Below are 16,479 nucleotides of genomic sequence, written 5' to 3'. Positions count from 1 at the left end.
GTTGACCCTAAAACGGCGCTGTTGGGCCGTTCAAACAAACAGCGTTTCAGTCACAGTTACACAGTTACTTGTAACCAAATTTGGGTAAGTAACTCCTAAAAATGTAATTCACTACTTTTTTAAATGGTTTGGTTACTGATTACTTCACTAAAAAAGTAATCACATTACAGATTACTTTTAAGTTACTTTTTTTACTGAATTACAAATTACAAATAATGACTGACCAATAGGGGGAGGTGGGGTCGCATACACACCCTTGTGTTGTCATAGAAACGCAAACAGAACTGCATATTTACATTACTCATATTTAAATGCATTGCACATAATGTTATTTTAGAAACGTGTGTTAAGTAATGCACGTAACCCTCCTATCGCGTTCAAAATCTCATGCACCTTTTGCGTTCGCGGGTCAGTTTTGACCCGCTGGAGTTTTAAGCTTATAAAACATTCTTCTTAGCTGTTCATACGTGTCAAAAGTTAACCGAAAAATATCAATGTTAAACGTATTATGCATGTCCATTTTTTGATTTTTATATATATATATATATAGGAGCGTTCAAGGTACTTTGATCCACTACACTACTTTTATTACACAAAGTAATTTAATTACAGTAACTAATTACTTTGTGATTATATTACATTATGGTTGACAGTGCGTTTAACTGGGATATGAGGAATAATGACAGAACACATCACTTATAAATGCCTCCGTACTTCAGACTTTCTTTTGGGGGGGGCTCAGTTTGAGAGGTCTGTATTTTTCCAGATGAGGTTAGAGCTGGAAGTGTGCAGCTGCAGATTTGAGACAGAGCTCATAAATCACAGTGCAGAAAGTGTGCTCGAGATGAACGTCCTTCTATTCACATACCCGTTTAACCCGCGAGAAGAGAGAGAGAGAGAGAGACTATTAACCAGACTTTGTACTGACCTCAATACGCACAGCTAAAGTACAAATACTTCCCGTGCTGATTTGCATGTGTATGGCTGGTTAACATTAAAATGCAGAGCCACAGAGCGCAGGAAATCAAACGCGCTCTCATGCATTCACACACAGGATGTGCGACACTTTACCGAGATTTACTCGTTCAGTCTTTAGAAGTTTAAATAGATGGACAGACAAAAATTAAGACTATTGAGAAAGTCAAAAAAATAAACATGGTTCAAAAACATTTTAAAACACAAACTGGGAAAAACAAAACCTGGGAATGAATCTGCTTTTGTTTTGGCGCTATGTTACAATGTTGCGATAATACCGCGTAAATATTTAATAACAATATTTAAACGTTTTCTGTCCTATATGTCAATTATTATTCACTCAAAATAAATAAATAAATAGTTTAGCCTGTTTTTAAAATTCAAGCATTTCATTTCATCATATAATTGCATAATAATAACATTTATCGCGGTAAATTAGGCAAAATTATTCAGAACACACGAGTATAACATTATTGTATGCATTTAAAGTCTTGCATTATATTATAAATATTTTTTTTAGCTCATTGGTGTTTTAAACTAGTTTCATGTCCATTTTGAGCATTTTAAAAATTGGCCGTAAGAAGAAATAAATCATGTGCGCCTGTGAAAAAGGACATTTATGAATGAAAACAAGCCCGCTGGGGAATAGTGTGTGTGTGTGTGTGTGTGAGTGTGTGTGAGTGTGTGTGAGTGTGTGTGTGTGTGTGTGTGTGTGTGTGTGTGTGTGTGTGTGTGTGTGTGTGTGTGTGTGTGTGTGTGACAGTGTGCAACACGCAAACACACACAACACATATGCAAACACACATGCATACACACAAGTCTGTAGTCTGTGCTATAAACGGAAGTTTAACTAATAAACGCGGATTGCGGGAGTTTATTGCGCACACGGGCCTGCGGAGAGCACGCGCATCAGTGCCACTGACCAGGACACAAATACCCCTCCAATCCTGCGATATCACACCAACAAATGCACAGTGAACAGGAACGAAATGATACGTACCTACAGATAGTCTCCGGTAATGTCAAATCCATCAGTCCGTGAGCCAAACGTCCATCAACGTGCCCAAAATTATCCCAGATCCGCATGAAACGCGCGTGACTGAGGCTGTAACATCCAAATGGTGGAAACTCCGCGCTGTGGGGTCTTCACTCAGAGGGTTACATCCACGACAGATCAGGAGAAAGCCCGTTAAATCCACGAATAACGCGCATTCACGCACGGTTCTTTCTGGCGCACTGCGCGTCCGTCCGTCTCTCCACGCACCGCGGCAGCCTCTGCGTGAGTGTTTCGGATCAGTCGAGTGTGTTTTTTGCGCGCACACACACACAGTGTGATGAATGAAGCGATGGGCAGTTGTGAAAGAGGATCAGCGGCGGGAGGGGCAGATCTCCGCGGGCGGGGCGGCGCACTTTAAGGTGGATCGTGTGAAATAAACGCGCATCCGTTTCTCAATGGAGACACTGGTGATGTGCTCAAACACACGTGAGGTCACTGCATACATCATATAGACTTTATATTAGCTTTACATTGGAATAGGTCTCATTTATAAGTGCATACATCATGTAAATATTATATGCCGGTCTCGCGCATTCCTTATTAATGCAACACATAAAATAATAGAAGAATTACACTGTTGTAATAAAACATCGATGTAATCAAGGGTGCATGTCGCTGTTGTGAGTGCCCTTCACTCAGATCAGCTGTGATTTAAAACAAATGTGTGTTTTCTGAAATACAATCTTTGGCAGCTCATTAAATATGCAGTTCTGGACAACATTTGTTTGATCCGGTTATTTTATACTTGACGAGCACAAAGATCGGGTCAAAGAACTCAAACACAGTGCGACCTTAAGAGCCCCCCTCCTTTAAGAGTGTGTGTGTGTGTGTGTGGCGGATGTGCTGCATCCGGATACATGAGAAAGGAAAGTTCAGCACGAGTCATTTCCGCGCACACACACACACTCTATACACACACACAGACACACACACTCTATAAACATACTCTATACACAGACACACACACACACAGACACACACTATACACACACGCACAGACACACTCTATACACACACACAGACACACACTCACACACTCACACACTCACACACAATCACACAATCACACACTCACACACTCACACTCACACACTCTATAAACATACTCTATACACAGACACACGCACAGACACACTCTATACACACACACAGACACACAGACACACACTCTATAAACATACTCTATACACAGACAGACACACACACACATTTACATTTTATGTATTTGGCAGACGCTTTTATCCAAAGTGACTTACAGTGCAATTATTACAGGGACAATCCCCCCAGAGCAACCTGGAGTTAAGTGTCTTACTCAAGGACACAATGGTGGTGACTGGGGATCGAACCAGCAACCTTCTGATTACCAGTTTACCAGTTATGTGCTTTAGCCCACTACACCACCACTCCTGGTACTAACACTCACACACTCACAGACACAGACTGACACACACACACACACACACACACACTCGCACACACACAGACACACACACACAGACAGACACACGCACTCACACACTCACACACACACACAGACACACATACTAACACACACACACCACACACACACACAGACACACATACTAACACACACACACCACACACACTCACACACACACACACACTCACACACACATATACACACTCACACACTCACATACATACACACACACACTCACACACACACACACTTACACACACACACTCACAAACACACACATACTCACACACACACACACACACACACACTCACACACACATATACACACTCACACACTCACATACACACACACACACACTCACACACACACACACTCACACACACACAAACACACACACACTTACACATGTTGTGTTTCCATGTTTTATGGGGACTTTCCATAGACATAATGGTTTTTATACTGTACAAACTTTATATTCTATCCCCTAAACCTAACCCTACCCCTAAACCTAACCCTCACAGAAAACTTTCTGCATTTTTACATTTTCAAAAAACATAATTTAGTATGATTTATAAGCTGTTTTCCTCATGGGGACTGACAAAATGTCCCCACGAGGCCAAAAATTTCGGGTTTTACTATCCTTATGGGGACATTTGGTCCCCACAAAGTGATAAATACACGCTTACACATACACACTATCACACGCTCACATACACACACACTCACACACACACACACTTACACACACACACTTACACACACACACTATCACACACTCACAAACACACACACACACACACACACACACACACACACACACACACACACACACACACACACACTCACACTCACACACACTCACACACACTCTCACACACACAAATGCAGTATTTATGGCATATTGGTGCAGTCGGTTATGTGCTGGATGTTGTGGTTCTTCATCGAGTGTTGTGTTATTGTTGGTTGTTTTTAGGCACGTGGTCTAACGTGTTCCTGCTGATAGTGTACGACTGTAATAGCGACTCTGGGATTCGGGGTTTGACTGCGTCCAGAGCGGCATGGAAGTGTCTGCCGGGCACATGTTCAGCTGCTTCTCTGTACACCGCTGTTATCTGAGAATCATACCAACAAAACATGATAGACTCCAGCTCTGTTCCAAACTCTAGTGAGGCGCCTTACGGCCTTCTGGCTACACCGGCACCTTCTGAGGAGCTGTTCACAGGACGGTGCCTCGCTTTCAAAAACAGGATGGCACTGGATGGGCATACGCAGCAAGTTGGCACGGCATGAGATTGTGTTTGTATGTAGCGTGTTGAGTTTGTGCCTGTAAGTGTTAAACAGACTGTTTGATGGCAAAACGCCTGGCCACAAATTAGTAGAGTGTTCAAGGATAAACATTTAGTTCAAAAATAATTTCCTATAATTACAAAAGTATTTTTAAGCAACTAAACCACCTCATTACAGCAGACTCATGTGGTGCCTTCCAAGAATAATCACAAATTCCTCCAATCCGTAGATTGTGGGTAACAGCACAACAAGATGTACAGTATGCATACTAGGAAAATGTATACCATCTGGGCACCATTGGCATTCTAGTCTCGATATACTATGATTTGGGACACACTAAAGTGCAGAAAGAAAGCATCAAAAGACTCATACATTGAAACGAAACATCATTATAAAGATCAGAGATCAAGGCAGGTGATTCACTTCCCTGAGCTGAACTGACATTATATAAGAGAAGAGCAAATATACAGCAGACAAACAGAGAGCATGACAACACGCCTGCAACACATCTGTCTCTCTCTCTCTGATCGTTCATTCACTCGCTCTACCGATTTGATTGTTAGGCACTCCTTTGTGTCTGTGTTTCCTGTGATTGCGTAATCATGAAAGTGTTATAAAACTCGCAATTGAACTCACTGATCAAGTGTGTGTCAGATCTTCAAAACAATAATTGTAGTAGTCCCTGTAAACATTCCCTGAAGTTTGCATTTTAATTGCATTAAATTATTAAGGGCATTACATCTTTAAACCCCCATCCTCAACAATATTAATCGTGGATATCCACTTTGCTACAGCAATTGTGAAGCTGCATTCACATGATTAAAGCTGCTTTGAACTCCACATGAAAAGCGCTTGCAGAGAACAGATGGTTTTGCTTTCACACTGACACTGTCCATGTAGAAATACTTCATCCTAAGAGAATCTGCGTGAGGTTTCATCAAATGATGCACGTCATGCTGAAACAGGAAGTCAATCCCACTCTTAAGCAGGAAGTCAACCTCATGCTGAAACAGGAAGTTAATCCCACTCTTAAACAGGAAGACAACCTCATGCTGAAACAGGAAGTCAATCCCACTCTTAAGTAGGAAGACAACCTCATGCTGAAACAGGAAGTCAATCCCACTCTTAAGCAGGAAGACAACCTCATGCTGAAACAGGAAGTTAATCCCACTATTAAGCAGGAAGACAACCTCATGCTGAAACAGGAAGTTAATCCCACTCTTAAGCAGGAAGACAACCTCATGCTGAAACAGGAAGTCAATCCCACTCTTAAGTAGGAAGACAACCTCATGCTGAAACAGGAACTTAATCCCACTCTTAAACAGGAAGACAACCTCATGCTGAAACAGGAAGTTAATCCCACTCTTAAACAGGAAGACAACCTCATGCTGAAACAGGAAGTTAATCCCACTCTTAAGCAGGAAGACAACCTCATGCTGAAACAGGAAGTTAATCCCACTCTTAAACAGGAAGACAACCTCATGCTGAAACAGGAAGTTAATCCCACTCTTAAACAGGAAGACAAACTCATGCTGAAACAGGAAGTTAATCCAACTATTAAGCAGGAAGACAACCTCATGCTGAAACACTCTTAAGTAGGAAGACAACCTCATCATGCTAAAACAGGAAGTTAATACCACTCTTTAACAGGAAGACAAACTCATGCTGAAACAGGAAGTTAATCCCACTCTTAAGCAGGAAGACAACCTCATGCTGAAACAGGAAGTTAATCCCACTCTTAAACAGGAAGACAACCTCATGCTGAAACAGGAAGTTAATCCCACTCTTAAACAGGAAGACAACCTCATGCTGAAACAGGAAGTCAATCCCACTCTTAAACAGGAAGACAACCTCATGCTGAAACAGGAAGTCAATCTCACTCTTAAACAGGAAGACAGCCTCATGCTGAAACTGGAAGTCAATCGCACTCTTAAACACGAAGTCAACCTCATGCTGAAACACTCTTAAGTAGGAAGACAAACTCATGCTGAAACAGGAAGTCAATCGCACTCTTAAACACGAAGTCAACCTCATGCTGAAACACTCTTAAGTAGGAAGACAAACTCATGCTGAAACAGGAAGTCAATCGCACTCTTAAACACGAAGTCAACCTCATGCTGAAACAGGAAGTTAATCCCACTATTAAGCAGGAAGACAACCTCATGCTGAAACTGGAAGTCAATCGCACTCTTAAACACGAAGTCAACCTCATGCTGAAACACTCTTAAGTAGGAAGACAAACTCATGCTGAAACAGGAAGTCAATCGCACTCTTAAACACGAAGTCAACCTCATGCTGAAACAGGAAGTTAATCCCACTATTAAGCAGGAAGACAACCTCATGCTGAAACAGGAAGTTAATCCCACTATTAAGCAGGAAGACAACCTCATGCTGAAACAGGAAGTTAATCCCATTATTAAGCAGGAAGACAACCTCATGCTGAAACAGGAAGTTAATACCACTCTTTAACAGGAAGAAAACCTCACGCTGAAACAGGAAGTTAATCCCACTATTAAGCAGGAAGACAACCTCATGCTGAAACAGGACGTCAATCCCACTCTTAAGCAGGAAGACAACCTCATGCTGAAACAGGAATTTAATCCGACTCTTAAACAGGAACACAACCTCATGCTGAAACAGGAAGTTAATCCCATTCTTAAACAGGAAGACAACCTCATGCTGAAACAGGAAGTCAATCCCACTCTTAAACAGGAAGACAACCTCATGCTGAAACAGGAAGTCAATCCCACTCTTAAACAGAAAGACAACCTCATGCTGAAACAGGAAGTTAATCCCACTCTTAAACAGGAAGACAACCTCATGCTGAAACAGGAAATTAATCCCACTCTTAAACAGGAAGACAACCTCATGCTGAAACAGGAAGTCAATCTCACTCTTAAACAGGAAGACAGCCTCATGCTGAAACTGGAAGACAACCTCATGCTGAAACAGTCTTAAGTAGGAAGACAACCTCATGCTGAAACAGGACGTCAATCGTACTCTTAAACACGAAGTCAACCTCATGCTGAAACAGGAAGTCAATCCCACTCTTAAGTAGGAAGACAAACTCATGCTGAAACAGGAAGTTAATCCCACTATTAAGCAGGAAGACAACCTCATGCTGAAACAGGAAGTTAATCCCACTATTAAGCAGGAAGACAACCTCATGCTGAAACAGGAAGTTAATCCCACTCTTAAACAGGAAGTCAACCTCATGCTGAAACAGGAAGTTAATCCCACTATTAAGCAGGAAGACAACCTCATGCTGAAACAGGAAGTTAATACCACTCTTAAGCAGGAAGTCAACCTCATGCTGAAACAGGAAGTTAATCCCACTTTTAAGCAGGAAGACAACCTCATACTGAAACAGGAAGTTAATACCACTCTTAAGCAGGAAGTCAACCTCATGCTGAAACAGGAAGTTAATCCCACTTTTAAGCAGGAAGACAACCTCATACTGAAACAGGAAGTTAATCCCACTCTTAAGCAGGAAGTCAACCTCATGCTGAAACAGGAAGTTAATCCCACTTTCAAGCAGGAAGTCAACCTCATGCTGAAACAGGAAGTTAATACCACTCTTTAACAGGAAGACAACCTCATGCTGAAACAGGATGTCAATCCCACTATTAAGCAGGAAGACAACCTCATGCTGAAACAGGAAGTTAATTCCACTCTTAAACAGGAAGACAACCTCATGCTGAAACAGGAAGTTAATCCCACTATTAAGCAGGAAGACAACCTCATGCTGAAACAGGAAGTTAATACCACTCTTAAGCAGGAAGTCAACCTCATGCTGAAACAGGAAGTTAATCCCACTTTTAAGCAGGAAGTCAACCTCATGCTGAAACAGGAAGTTAATACCACTCTTTAACAGGAAGACAACCTCATGCTGAAACAGGAAGTCAATCCCACTATTAAGCAGGAAGACAACCTCATGCTGAAACAGGAAGTTAATACCACTCTTAAACAGGAAGACAACCTCATGCTGAAACAGGAAGTCAATCCCACTACTAAGCAGGAAGACAACCTCATGCTGAAACAGGAAGTTAATACCACTCTTTAACAGGAAGACAACCTCATGCTGAAACAGGAAGTCAATCCCACTATTAAGCAGGAAGACAACCTCATGCTGAAACAGGAAGTTAATACCACTCTTTAACAGGAAGAAAACCTCATGCTGAAACAGGAAGTTAATCCCACTATTAAGCAGGAAGACAACCTCATGCTGAAACAGGACGTCAATCCCACTCTTAAGCAGGAAGACAACCTCATGCTGAAACAGGAATTTAATCCCACTCTTAAACAGGAAGACAACCTCATGCTGAAACAGGAAGTCAATCCCACTCTTAAACAGGAAGACAACCTCATGCTGAAACAGGAAGTCAATCCCACTCTTAAACAGGAAGACAACCTCATGCTGAAACAGGAAGTCAATCCCACTCTTAAACAGGAAGACAACCTCATGCTGAAACAGGAAGTCAATCCCACTCTTAAACAGGAAGACAACCTCATGCTGAAACAGGAAGTCAATCCCACTCTTAAACAGGAAGACAACCTCATGCTGAAACAGGAAGTCAATCCCACTCTTAAACAGGAAGACAACCTCATGCTGAAACAGGAAGTCAATCCCACTCTTAAACAGAAAGACAACCTCATGCTGAAACAGGAAGTCAATCCCACTCTTAAACAGGAAGACAACCTCATGCTGAAACAGGAAGTCAATACCACTCTTAAACAGGAAGACAACCTCATGCTGAAACAGGAAGTCAATCCCACTATTAAGCAGGAAGACAACCTCATGCTGAAACAGGAAGTCAATCCCACTCTTAAACAGGAAGACAACCTCATGCTGAAACAGGAAGTCAATCCCACTATTAAGCAGGAAGACAACCTCATGCTGAAACAGGAAGTTAATACCACTCTTTAACAGGAAGACAACCTCATGCTGAAACAGGAAGTCAATCCCACTATTAAGCAGGAAGACAACCTCATGCTGAAACAGGAAGTTAATACCACTCTTAAACAGGAAGACAACCTCATGCTGAAACAGGAAGTCAATCCCACTATTAAGCAGGAAGACAACCTCATGCTGAAACAGGAAGTTAATACCACTCTTTAACAGGAAGACAACCTCATGCTGAAACAGGAAGTCAATCCCACTCTTAAGCAGGAAGTCAACCTCATGCTGAAACAGGAAGTTAATCCCACTCTTAAACAGGAAGACAACCTCATGCTGAAACAGGAAGTCAATCCCACTCTTAAGCAGGAAGACAACCTCATGCTGAAACAGGAAGTCAATCCCACTCTTAAGCAGGAAGACAACCTCATGCTGAAACAGGAAGTTAATCCCACTATTAAGCAGGAAGACAACCTCATGCTGAAACAGGAAGTTAATCCCACTCTTAAGCAGGAAGACAACCTCATGCTGAAACAGGAAGTCAATCCCACTCTTAAGCAGGAAGACAACCTCATGCTGAAACAGGAACTTAATCCCACTCTTAAACAGGAAGACAACCTCATGCTGAAACAGGAAGTTAATCCCACTCTTAAACAGGAAGACAACCTCATGCTGAAACAGGAAGTTAATCCCACTCTTAAGCAGGAAGACAACCTCATGCTGAAACAGGAAGTTAATCCCACTCTTAAACAGGAAGACAACCTCATGCTGAAACAGGAAGTTAATCCCACTCTTAAACAGGAAGACAAACTCATGCTGAAACAGGAAGTTAATCCAACTATTAAGCAGGAAGACAACCTCATGCTGAAACACTCTTAAGTAGGAAGACAACCTCATCATGCTAAAACAGGAAGTTAATACCACTCTTTAACAGGAAGACAAACTCATGCTGAAACAGGAAGTTAATCCCACTCTTAAGCAGGAAGACAACCTCATGCTGAAACAGGAAGTTAATCCCACTCTTAAACAGGAAGACAACCTCATGCTGAAACAGGAAGTTAATCCCACTCTTAAACAGGAAGACAACCTCATGCTGAAACAGGAAGTCAATCCCACTCTTAAACAGGAAGACAACCTCATGCTGAAACAGGAAGTTAATCCCACTTTCAAGCAGGAAGTCAACCTCATGCTGAAACAGGAAGTTAATACCACTCTTTAACAGGAAGACAACCTCATGCTGAAACAGGATGTCAATCCCACTATTAAGCAGGAAGACAACCTCATGCTGAAACAGGAAGTTAATTCCACTCTTAAACAGGAAGACAACCTCATGCTGAAACAGGAAGTTAATCCCACTATTAAGCAGGAAGACAACCTCATGCTGAAACAGGAAGTTAATACCACTCTTAAGCAGGAAGTCAACCTCATGCTGAAACAGGAAGTTAATCCCACTTTTAAGCAGGAAGTCAACCTCATGCTGAAACAGGAAGTTAATACCACTCTTTAACAGGAAGACAACCTCATGCTGAAACAGGAAGTCAATCCCACTATTAAGCAGGAAGACAACCTCATGCTGAAACAGGAAGTTAATACCACTCTTAAACAGGAAGACAACCTCATGCTGAAACAGGAAGTCAATCCCACTACTAAGCAGGAAGACAACCTCATGCTGAAACAGGAAGTTAATACCACTCTTTAACAGGAAGACAACCTCATGCTGAAACAGGAAGTCAATCCCACTATTAAGCAGGAAGACAACCTCATGCTGAAACAGGAAGTTAATACCACTCTTTAACAGGAAGAAAACCTCATGCTGAAACAGGAAGTTAATCCCACTATTAAGCAGGAAGACAACCTCATGCTGAAACAGGACGTCAATCCCACTCTTAAGCAGGAAGACAACCTCATGCTGAAACAGGAATTTAATCCCACTCTTAAACAGGAAGACAACCTCATGCTGAAACAGGAAGTCAATCCCACTCTTAAACAGGAAGACAACCTCATGCTGAAACAGGAAGTCAATCCCACTCTTAAACAGGAAGACAACCTCATGCTGAAACAGGAAGTCAATCCCACTCTTAAACAGGAAGACAACCTCATGCTGAAACAGGAAGTCAATCCCACTCTTAAACAGAAAGACAACCTCATGCTGAAACAGGAAGTCAATCCCACTCTTAAACAGGAAGACAACCTCATGCTGAAACAGGAAATTAATCCCACTCTTAAACAGGAAGACAACCTCATGCTGAAACAGGAAGTCAATCCCACTCTTAAACAGAAAGACAACCTCATGCTGAAACAGGAAGTCAATCCCACTCTTAAACAGAAAGACAACCTCATGCTGAAACAGGAAGTCAATCCCACTCTTAAACAGGAAGACAACCTCATGCTGAAACAGGAAGTCAATACCACTCTTTAACAGGAAGACAACCTCATGCTGAAACAGGAAGTCAATCCCACTATTAAGCAGGAAGACAACCTCATGCTGAAACAGGAAGTCAATCCCACTCTTTAACAGGAAGACAACCTCATGCTGAAACAGGAAGTCAATCCCACTATTAAGCAGGAAGACAACCTCATGCTGAAACAGGAAGTTAATACCACTCTTTAACAGGAAGACAACCTCATGCTGAAACAGGAAGTCAATCCCACTATTAAGCAGGAAGACAACCTCATGCTGAAACAGGAAGTTAATACCACTCTTAAACAGGAAGACAACCTCATGCTGAAACAGGAAGTCAATCCCACTATTAAGCAGGAAGACAACCTCATGCTGAAACAGGAAGTTAATACCACTCTTTAACAGGAAGACAACCTCATGCTGAAACAGGAAGTCAATCCCACTCTTAAGCAGGAAGTCAACCTCATGCTGAAACAGGAAGTTAATCCCACTCTTAAACAGGAAGACAACCTCATGCTGAAACAGGAAGTCAATCCCACTCTTAAGTAGGAAGACAACCTCATGCTGAAACAGGAAGTCAATCCCACTCTTAAGCAGGAAGACAACCTCATGCTGAAACAGGAAGTTAATCCCACTATTAAGCAGGAAGACAACCTCATGCTGAAACAGGAAGTTAATCCCACTCTTAAGCAGGAAGACAACCTCATGCTGAAACAGGAAGTCAATCCCACTCTTAAGTAGGAAGACAACCTCATGCTGAAACAGGAACTTAATCCCACTCTTAAACAGGAAGACAACCTCATGCTGAAACAGGAAGTTAATCCCACTCTTAAACAGGAAGACAACCTCATGCTGAAACAGGAAGTTAATCCCACTCTTAAGCAGGAAGACAACCTCATGCTGAAACAGGAAGTTAATCCCACTCTTAAACAGGAAGACAACCTCATGCTGAAACAGGAAGTTAATCCCACTCTTAAACAGGAAGACAAACTCATGCTGAAACAGGAAGTTAATCCAACTATTAAGCAGGAAGACAACCTCATGCTGAAACACTCTTAAGTAGGAAGACAACCTCATCATGCTAAAACAGGAAGTTAATACCACTCTTTAACAGGAAGACAAACTCATGCTGAAACAGGAAGTTAATCCCACTCTTAAGCAGGAAGACAACCTCATGCTGAAACAGGAAGTTAATCCCACTCTTAAACAGGAAGACAACCTCATGCTGAAACAGGAAGTTAATCCCACTCTTAAACAGGAAGACAACCTCATGCTGAAACAGGAAGTCAATCCCACTCTTAAACAGGAAGACAACCTCATGCTGAAACAGGAAGTCAATCTCACTCTTAAACAGGAAGACAACCTCATGCTGAAACAGGAAGTCAATCCCACTCTTAAGCAGGAAGACAACCTCATGCTGAAACAGGAAGTTAATCCCACTATTAAGCAGGAAGACAACCTCATGCTGAAACAGGAAGTTAATCCCACTCTTAAGCAGGAAGACAACCTCATGCTGAAACAGGAAGTCAATCCCACTCTTAAGTAGGAAGACAACCTCATGCTGAAACAGGAACTTAATCCCACTCTTAAACAGGAAGACAACCTCATGCTGAAACAGGAAGTTAATCCCACTCTTAAACAGGAAGACAACCTCATGCTGAAACAGGAAGTTAATCCCACTCTTAAGCAGGAAGACAACCTCATGCTGAAACAGGAAGTTAATCCCACTCTTAAACAGGAAGACAACCTCATGCTGAAACAGGAAGTTAATCCCACTCTTAAACAGGAAGACAAACTCATGCTGAAACAGGAAGTTAATCCAACTATTAAGCAGGAAGACAACCTCATGCTGAAACACTCTTAAGTAGGAAGACAACCTCATCATGCTAAAACAGGAAGTTAATACCACTCTTTAACAGGAAGACAAACTCATGCTGAAACAGGAAGTTAATCCCACTCTTAAGCAGGAAGACAACCTCATGCTGAAACAGGAAGTTAATCCCACTCTTAAACAGGAAGACAACCTCATGCTGAAACAGGAAGTTAATCCCACTCTTAAACAGGAAGACAACCTCATGCTGAAACAGGAAGTCAATCCCACTCTTAAACAGGAAGACAACCTCATGCTGAAACAGGAAGTCAATCTCACTCTTAAACAGGAAGACAGCCTCATGCTGAAACTGGAAGACAACCTCATGCTGAAACACTCTTAAGTAGGAAGACAAACTCATGCTGAAACAGGAAGTCAATCGCACTCTTAAGCAGGAAGACAACCTCATGCTGAAACAGGAAGTTAATCCCACTATTAAGCAGGAAGACAACCTCATGCTGAAACAGGAAGTTAATCCCATTATTAAGCAGGAAGACAACCTCATGCTGAAACAGGAAGTTAATACCACTCTTTAACAGGAAGAAAACCTCACGCTGAAACAGGAAGTTAATCCCACTATTAAGCAGGAAGACAACCTCATGCTGAAACAGGACGTCAATCCCACTCTTAAGCAGGAAGACAACCTCATGCTGAAACAGGAATTTAATCCGACTCTTAAACAGGAACACAACCTCATGCTGAAACAGGAAGTTAATCCCACTCTTAAACAGGAAGACAACCTCATGCTGAAACAGGAAGTCAATCCCACTCTTAAACAGGAAGACAACCTCATGCTGAAACAGGAAGTCAATCCCACTCTTAAACAGAAAGACAACCTCATGCTGAAACAGGAAGTTAATCCCACTCTTAAACAGGAAGACAACCTCATGCTGAAACAGGAAATTAATCCCACTCTTAAACAGGAAGACAACCTCATGCTGAAACAGGAAGTCAATCTCACTCTTAAACAGGAAGACAGCCTCATGCTGAAACTGGAAGACAACCTCATGCTGAAACAATCTTAAGTAGGAAGACAACCTCATGCTGAAACAGGACGTCAATCGTACTCTTAAACACGAAGTCAACCTCATGCTGAAACAGGAAGTCAATCCCACTCTTAAGTAGGAAGACAAACTCATGCTGAAACAGGAAGTTAATCCCACTATTAAGCAGGAAGACAACCTCATGCTGAAACAGGAAGTTAATCCCACTATTAAGCAGGAAGACAACCTCATGCTGAAACAGGAAGTTAATCCCACTCTTAAACAGGAAGTCAACCTCATGCTGAAACAGGAAGTTAATCCCACTATTAAGCAGGAAGACAACCTCATGCTGAAACAGGAAGTTAATCCCACTCTTAAACAGGAAGACAACCTCATGCTGAAACAGGAAGTTAATCCCACTCTTAAACAGGAAGACAAACTCATGCTGAAACAGGAAGTTAATCCAACTATTAAGCAGGAAGACAACCTCATGCTGAAACACTCTTAAGTAGGAAGACAACCTCATCATGCTAAAACAGGAAGTTAATACCACTCTTTAACAGGAAGACAAACTCATGCTGAAACAGGAAGTTAATCCCACTCTTAAGCAGGAAGACAACCTCATGCTGAAACAGGAAGTTAATCCCACTCTTAAACAGGAAGACAACCTCATGCTGAAACAGGAAGTTAATCCCACTCTTAAACAGGAAGACAACCTCATGCTGAAACAGGAAGTCAATCCCACTCTTAAACAGGAAGACAACCTCATGCTGAAACAGGAAGTCAATCTCACTCTTAAACAGGAAGACAGCGTCATGCTGAAACTGGAAGACAACCTCATGCTGAAACACTCTTAAGTAGGAAGACAAACTCATGCTGAAACAGGAAGTCAATCGCACTCTTAAACACGAAGTCAACCTCATGCTGAAACAGCAAGTCAATCCCACTCTTAAGCAGGAAGACAACCTCATGCTGAAACAGGAAGTTAATCCCACTATTAAGCAGGAAGACAACCTCATGCTGAAACAGGAAGTTAATCCCATTATTAAGCAGGAAGACAACCTCATGCTGAAACAGGAAGTTAATACCACTCTTTAACAGGAAGAAAACCTCACGCTGAAACAGGAAGTTAATCCCACTATTAAGCAGGAAGACAACCTCATGCTGAAACAGGACGTCAATCCCACTCTTAAGCAGGAAGACAACCTCATGCTGAAACAGGAATTTAATCTGACTCTTAAACAGGAACACAACCTCATGCTGAAACAGGAAGTTAATCCCACTCTTAAACAGGAAGACAACCTCATGCTGAAACAGGAAGTCAATCCCACTCTTAAACAGGAAGACAACCTCATGCTGAAACAGGAAGTCAATCCCACTCTTAAACAGAAAGACAACCTCATGCTGAAACAGGAAGTTAATCCCACTCTTAAACAGGAAGACAACCTCATGCTGAAACAGGAAATTAATCCCACTCTTAAAGAGGAAGACAACCTCATGCTGAAACAGGAAGTCAATCTCACTCTTAAACAGGAAGACAGCCTCATGCTGAAACTGGAAGACAACC

At 41.9% G+C, this 16,479-nt stretch overlaps 1 protein-coding gene across 2 annotated transcripts in view; it reads right to left on the bottom strand.

The window, feature by feature from the left end:
• LOC127659609 (protein sprouty homolog 1-like) overlaps window positions 1–2,289 on the bottom strand; it is a 4,280-nt gene extending 1,991 nt beyond the window's left edge. The window contains exon 1 of one of the 2 annotated variants that reach the window (XM_052149504.1): window positions 1,980–2,289. The gene's annotated coding sequence lies outside the window, so the exon portion shown is untranslated. Of the gene's footprint in view, window positions 1–1,975 lie in introns of both variants that reach the window. The other variant, XM_052149502.1, reaches the window with a different exon arrangement.
• Between the last annotated feature and the right edge of the window lie 14,190 nt (window positions 2,290–16,479).

Source organism: Xyrauchen texanus, chromosome 19 (genome assembly GCF_025860055.1).
Source record: "Xyrauchen texanus isolate HMW12.3.18 chromosome 19, RBS_HiC_50CHRs, whole genome shotgun sequence".
NCBI lineage: Eukaryota > Metazoa > Chordata > Actinopteri > Cypriniformes > Catostomidae > Xyrauchen > Xyrauchen texanus.
The sequence above is the reverse complement of the archived record's forward strand: the minus strand, read 5'-3'. Positions and strand labels throughout refer to the sequence as shown.